At 40.9% G+C, this 6900-nt stretch overlaps 1 pseudogene; it reads left to right on the top strand.

The window, feature by feature from the left end:
- Positions 1-5170: 5170 nt before the first annotated feature.
- Positions 5171-5291, top strand: LOC115062523 (annotated as a pseudogene).
- Positions 5292-6900: the final 1609 nt, after the last annotated feature.

Raw genomic sequence — 6900 nt, 5'->3', positions numbered from 1 at the left:
CTGCAAAGCATTTTTTTCTAATTTTGAAGAAATCCAAATCCAAAATTATTTTTTAATATATTGTGATATCTGCAGTAACATGTAAAGATTATTTGAATTGGAAACTTCTAGTTTCTTTGGAAACTCAGTTATTTCAAATGATGTGGGGCACACAGATGAAAGGAAATGTTTTGTTGGATCAGACACAGAAAAGAATGTATTCCTGAAGCAGACACAGGTGAAAGGATGTTTTGCTAAAACAGACACAGGAAGGAATGTTTTCCTGAAGCAGAATGGGTGAAGGGATGTTTTGATATAGCAAACACGTGAAAGAACTTGTGGTTAAGGACTATAAATATGAACACACAGACAGTGGGAGACTAGCAGTGAGCATTGGTTTGGTTTGCTCTGCCTCGCTAACAGCATGAATGCATTGGTTTGCCTTATATAGCTTCACTAAGTTCAACTTGTGGTAATGCTGCTGCCATTGAGAGAAAGGGCCCAAAAACTGCTCTGGGGGTTCCTTAGGCAGCTTGCCACGTCTGTGTCTTCACCTCAGACTGGTTGGTGAGCCTGGAGCTTTCCTCAGAATTGAACTACAGCTGTTGGGTTTCTGCCTGCTGAGAGGACTGGACTGAAGCTGCTGGTTCCTGTGCTGTCTGCCTGCCTAGGGGACTGGTCTGCAGCTGATGAGTCATATTTAGGGTTTGCTGCCAGAATGAACTGCTGCCAAAGAAGATCAAGCTTGCCCCCAAGAACTATTTCTGAACAGGTCCACTTCACTTTCCCCGTATCCTAATAACTTTTCCACTACCTCTGCTGGGTATTGGGTGATATGATAGATTGAAACCCTTATTGAAAATAGGTTGCAAAAAATTATGCTAGCAATTATTGGCATAGCTCTATATCTAAAATATTTTATCCTATGTATCTAAAACATTATATAATTTTATGAAAAATAGTTTATGTTGGTTGGGTATGTTCCTCAGTGATAGAACATGTGCTTTGTTTTAAATTTCAGGGAACTTCCCAGCATCTCAAACATAAATAATAATAACTAATATTCTAATATTTAGTATTTCATATTTTAGTCTTACATTTTATTCTTCAGTTTAATTTAAACTAATTTTTGCATTAGGTAGAAACTATGAGTTGAGGTTCAATTTGACAGTCTATAGGTGTCTAATTAACCCAAAACATTTGTTCGGAAGGCTACATTCTTAGATTTAATAGTCAAAAGTCAGTGTTGCTATGTGAATTGTTTTATTTCACTGCATCTATTGTTTTACCAATGTATCTTGATTATGAGGAAACTACATAAAAATTCTAAAACTCTAACAAACCAACTGTTATCTTCTTTATCTTTAACTTCATCTTTTTTTCTATCTTTATCTGGAACTTTTCTACCTCCTCCTCCTCCTCCTCCTCCTCCTCCTCCTCCTCTTGCTCCTCCTGCTACTATTAATTTAACTATTCATGTCTAGACAGTTCAGCACACACATCTCTTGTAAAGTACCTAAGATATATACAAAACACCTATTTGGGGCCTCTTACCACCATCTATAGTTTCACCTCCAAGAAAATCTGACACACCTAGTCACTGTGGGCACCCACACTGACCAAGTGCATACATCCACACAGAGGCACACATTAAAAAAAAATCATTGAAACAGTTTTTCAGTAGCTTAGCTTTTTTTATGTGCATTTCAACACAATTTTCTTTATATCTCTAAAAGTTGTGAGATATTAGGAATTGTATTAAACCTTTATGGACATTTGGGAGAACTGATTATTCTACTATGTCCAGTATTTTACCCATGCACCTGATACATCTTATATATGTTTACAGTCTCTTTCATCAGTGTTTTGTATAGCTCCCCTCCAATTTCTTTTTTAAACTGTAAATTTATTTATTTATTTATTTTTAATATTTATATATTATTTTTATTATTTTATTATTTATTTTGTATTACTTTGTATTACTTTATTATTTATTATACTTATTATTTATATTTATTTTTATTATTTATATTTTCATTATTTACATTATAAATGTTATCCCCTTTCCTGGTTTCCTGCCCTCCTGGAAACTCCCTATCCCATCCCCCTACCCGTGCTTCCATGAGGGTGCTTCTCCACCCACTCACCTTCTTCTGCCTCCCTGCCCTAAATTCCCTGGGGCATCTACAGAGCCTTCATAGGACCAAGGACCTCTCCTCCTATTGATGCCTGACAAGGCCATCCTCTGCTATATATGCAGCTAAAGCCATGTGTACACCTAGGTTAGTGGCTGTCCTGAGCTGATGTCTCGCCAGCAAGAACACACTCGGACAACCGGATTCTTCTGTGGCAAAGCTTTATTGTTTCATTGGGAGGAAGACCCCGAGCCCCAGAAATGGTGCAGCTTATATATGTCTAGNGNGGNNTGTCTGCACCTGATTGGCTGCTTGCTCATAATTTCAAAAGTACACCCCGGGATGGGTCGTGACTTGGCNCGAATTCACTCTTGCACTTGTGCACATTATATGTTTATAGTTATGAACAACAGAAGCCAACGCCATCCTGTAAGGGCAATTGCTCACAGCTCTCTACAGGTGGCTTTGTCCCTGGGAGCTTGGGGGGGGGGCTGTTGATATTGTTCTTCCTATGGGGTTGCAAACCCCTTCAGCTCCTTCACTCCTTTATCTCCTCCATTGGGACCCCATGCTCAGTCCAATGGTTGACTATGAGCATCCTGCTCTGTATTTGTAAAGTTCTGGCAGGGCCTCTCAAGAGACTGCTATATCAGGCTCCTGTCAGCAAGCATTTCTAGTCATCCAAAATAGTGTGTGGTTTGGTGACTGTATATGGGATGAATCCCAAGGTGGGACAGTCTCAGGATGTCCTTTCCTTCAGTCTCTGCTCTACACTTTGTCTCCATATTTGCTGCCATGAGTATTTTGTTCCCCTTTCTAAGAAGGCCTGGAGCAATGGCCTTTGTGTTCCCCCCCCTACAATTTCTATGTGATATTTTGTCAGATTTCCTCCTAAGTACAATTTTACCAGTATATCTTTATGAATTGTAGATAGTAGACACAGAAGGTTTTTGTTTTCTTGTTTTTAGTGTTCACAAATCCATTGCTAGAACATATACATAAAGTTAAAGATTTTGTTATTATATACTGAGTTTGGGGTGAAGTTACTATTAGCTTTCAAAGGCCTTTTGACTAAATTCTCGGTGCTTCCACATTACCTGTGTTAGGTACCAATAGAACAGTTATATTTTCATATTTCTGTCCTGGATGCCGTTTGTTTATTTTACCTACTGCATTGTATGAATTAAACTCCAATGTGTGTTAAGAAAAAAAGGGACAGATTCCAATACCCTAGTCTTCTTCGCAGCCTAAGAAGTGTGGTCTCAGGCTTGTTCCATGAATATGATTTTAGACCTAAGAGTTATTGTGGTCTGGTTTTGTCTGGATTGCTGAGAGCTCTCATAAGACTGTAATTTTGTCAATTTTCTTTTTATTAAGATCATGCTACTTCTGTTTTCATTGAATATACAGTGAGTTATATTAATTGATTTTTTTTCAGACATCTTTGGAATAAATCCCTCCTAATCATGCTCCTTTATGGATTTCTGAATTCTGTGTACTAGCATTTTTGTCTATATTCACAAAAGTGTTTTTGCTTTGGATTTAATTTAGTCTCTTTATGCCAGATACTAGGATCTTGATATTAGACCCTAGATTATTGGCTTGAAACTTACTGTTTCTTAAGCAACCTAAGCATTTAATTATTATATGATTTTTTTCACTTGAACATTCTTCAGCTACTACGTGCAAGTTTGATTTGCTTTATTTTAATTTTTTTCTCAATGTAACTTTTAAAGTTTCTTTTGAGATTCCCATTTAGACTCATTAGTTATTTAGACATTCCCTGCTCAGAGTATCAGTGGTTGAAACAACCCACTTTGAGCTGCAGCCGAAGTTGTTATACTTTATACTATTGTATGGAAACATTCCTGTAAAACTCGGGATGCTGGATATTATATTAACACATATCCACGTGATCCTAAAATGGGAGAAAATCATAACATAAAAGACTACAGATATTCATTTCATTTTATAATTTAGTCCCTTAGTATGTGAAGTATAGTTATGGGTGGTTTTAAGACTTTTAAATTTAATGATGTTTGCTTTCTGCTCAGAAAGATTGTCTTTATACATTTCCTAGGAATGCTGAAAAACAATGTGTGTTTTGTTATCATTAAGTGTAATGTTTAACAAGTCTTGACTAGATTTTTCTTGATTGGTGGTGACATTTATCTATATTCTTGAAATCTTTCTGTCTAGCTATTCATATAAGGATTTGAAAGAATAAAATATATTTTTCTTAAAGCTACAAAGGGAAGCTTATTTTTTAACATGTTTTCCCAGTATAATACTGTTATTAATTATTTCAGAATTTTCTACAATGCACCACAATCACACAAACTTCCCACTCTTCCCGGGTCCACCCTTCTACCCTCGTGCTGTCCGCCCAAAGTACAAAAGCAAAATCCCCACAACATCCAGTTTGTGTGGCCTATATACTCATTGGATCAGGGTGCAATTCTCAGAGGCCGGCCCCTTAAAGAAGCTGAGTCCTTCCTGATACCCAATTCTGCCTGCCACAGCCGAACTCTACCAGAAGCCATTCACGGTGAAGAGCCGCACTTTAGCATCTTCATTGTGGTTTGTAAGGACTTATTCGATAGCTTCCTGTCTGGAATGGTTTGTTGTTGTTGTTGTTGTTGTTGTTGTTGTTGTTGTTGTTGTTTGTTCTTCTTCTTGTTCTTGTTGCTTTGTTTGGATTAGCGATAGTTTGTCACAGAAAACTTCAATGCTTCTTATTCTCAGTTATGGCTCTGCAGTCATCCACACCACCATAAAAGAAGCTTCCCAGGGCAGCATGGATTATGGATTGGTTTCTGGCTTACTTTTTTTTTTTTTTATACAGTGAATTTAGTTATATCAGTGTGGCTAAGTGTCAATATAGGGTTTTCTTGAATTTAAGGCAATTCCTAAATGTAAAGTCTATCTGCGCTTTTCATACATAAGGGCATCTGTCATTGAATAAGGAACATCCAAGAAGCGAGAACATTTATTAAGAAGCACGTAGAACAGGTGAAAATGAGAAAGAAAGAGAAAATTAAGAAAAATAAAATGCGCCTGCCCCTAGGGGCATTTTAGGTGTGGCTGCTGTGTCACATGGGCATCAATAGGTGGCAGAGAGGACAGGGGCTATGTCTATGCTCTGACCTATGAACATCTGATTAGTAGGCTAACATTCCCTGAAGAAAGTGAGCCTGAGATGATCAGCAGTCCAGTGATAGGCAGCCCAGGACAGGCTCCAGGACAGGAAGCAAGCCAGAGACTAGCAGAACCTCTCTGAGACAGTAGCCCAGAGCAGAAATGAGCCCTATACAGACAATCCTGTGGTCCGAGCAAAGAGCTAGCCTGAGATGAGTATCAGTCGTGTGCCCCCACAGGTTGTGGAAGCAGACCACGCCTGAGATGATCCCTGCCCAGCACCATAATTCACAGGCAGGGAAGAGGATTCCTGGAACAACTTCTGAGACAACCCCAGACATTCAGAGACTGTAGGTGACACAAGAGGAACAAGTCAGTAGTAGAGAAATGGGAGAAGAAGAGCAACAGAAGGATGTAGGTGAGCACAATGAAGACAGGAAGAACTGGAGACTCCGTGGTAATAAGGAACAGCCCGATATGAGGAGCCAGTGTCTGAGTCCAGGGTCCTGCAGCAGCAGCCGCAGCAGCAGCAGCAGCAGCAGCAGCAGCAGCAGCAACCGCAGCAGCAGCAGCAGCAGCAGCAGCAGCAGCAGCAGCGCTCTAGAACCATCAAAGGTCAGGATTGCTGCATGAGGATATGTTGATATCTGAGGGTTGTACAGGACTGACCTCACTCCTCACCTAGGCTGGCCCGGGAAGTATGAGATCAAGAGAGATGACCCTGCCCCTAGCAGAAACAGTATTTAGGAGAGTGTCCTTCCAGTCTCCCATCCCCTTCCCATCCTGTCATTCCCCTCCGCAGTTGTGAAAGTTGCAGGCAAGCCCTGAAGATACAAGTGTGGGAGACTTGAATAAGGAAGAGATGCCCTCCTCCCCCTTTACCCTTCCCTATCTGCAGCAGACAGAGGCTTGGCCCTGGGGTCGAGGCAACAGGAGACCTGGCCCTGCCCTGATGAGCAGCAGCAGCACTTAGTATCACCACTCTAGAGCACCTCTGCACCTCACAGGGGCAGCACAGTAGAGCTGGTCCTGGATGCAGGCTTTGCAGGTCAGCCATCCGCACAAGGGCACAAGAGCAGAACAGCCAGTGGGCTGACCAGCTTATCTACCACTCAGGCCCAGATCCAGGCTTTTGTATCAGCCCACTCTATCATCTACCACCATCCCCATCGATAAACTGCTGAAATGAATAAAGGGGGCTGGTCCTCCAGATCCAAAATTACAGGATCTCCATGACACAGGGCGATTACAGGGTATCTGAGAGGAAGTTCCAGAATTGATAAAGCAGCAGAAGCCAGAGGCCTTGAACCATACCAACAAGTCATTGCAAGGAACATCTGCAAGCAAAGACAAATAGACAAAAGTGCTATATGCCCCTGACCTCCATCCCGCAGAGGTGGGGCAAAGAGGACACTTACGCCAAGGCAGGGTTTGAGCAGCTTCCTACTGCAGTTCAGCTTCTCTCCTCTTTATTCTGGGATCGCCCAATTTATCCCCTTCCACCTTCTGCACTTGTCTCTCATCACTCATCATCCAATCAGCATTCAGCACACTTTTTTTTCTACGTGCATGGTGGATGTTGATAGGCCAGTGACTCAATAATATGCTGTATGACGCTATACATCAGACAGGCAGCGAGTAATCACTC

The sequence above is a fragment of the Mus pahari genome, chromosome 18 (assembly GCF_900095145.1).
Source record: "Mus pahari chromosome 18, PAHARI_EIJ_v1.1, whole genome shotgun sequence".
Classification (NCBI taxonomy): domain Eukaryota; kingdom Metazoa; phylum Chordata; class Mammalia; order Rodentia; family Muridae; genus Mus; species Mus pahari.
The sequence above is the reverse complement of the archived record's forward strand: the minus strand, read 5'-3'. Positions and strand labels throughout refer to the sequence as shown.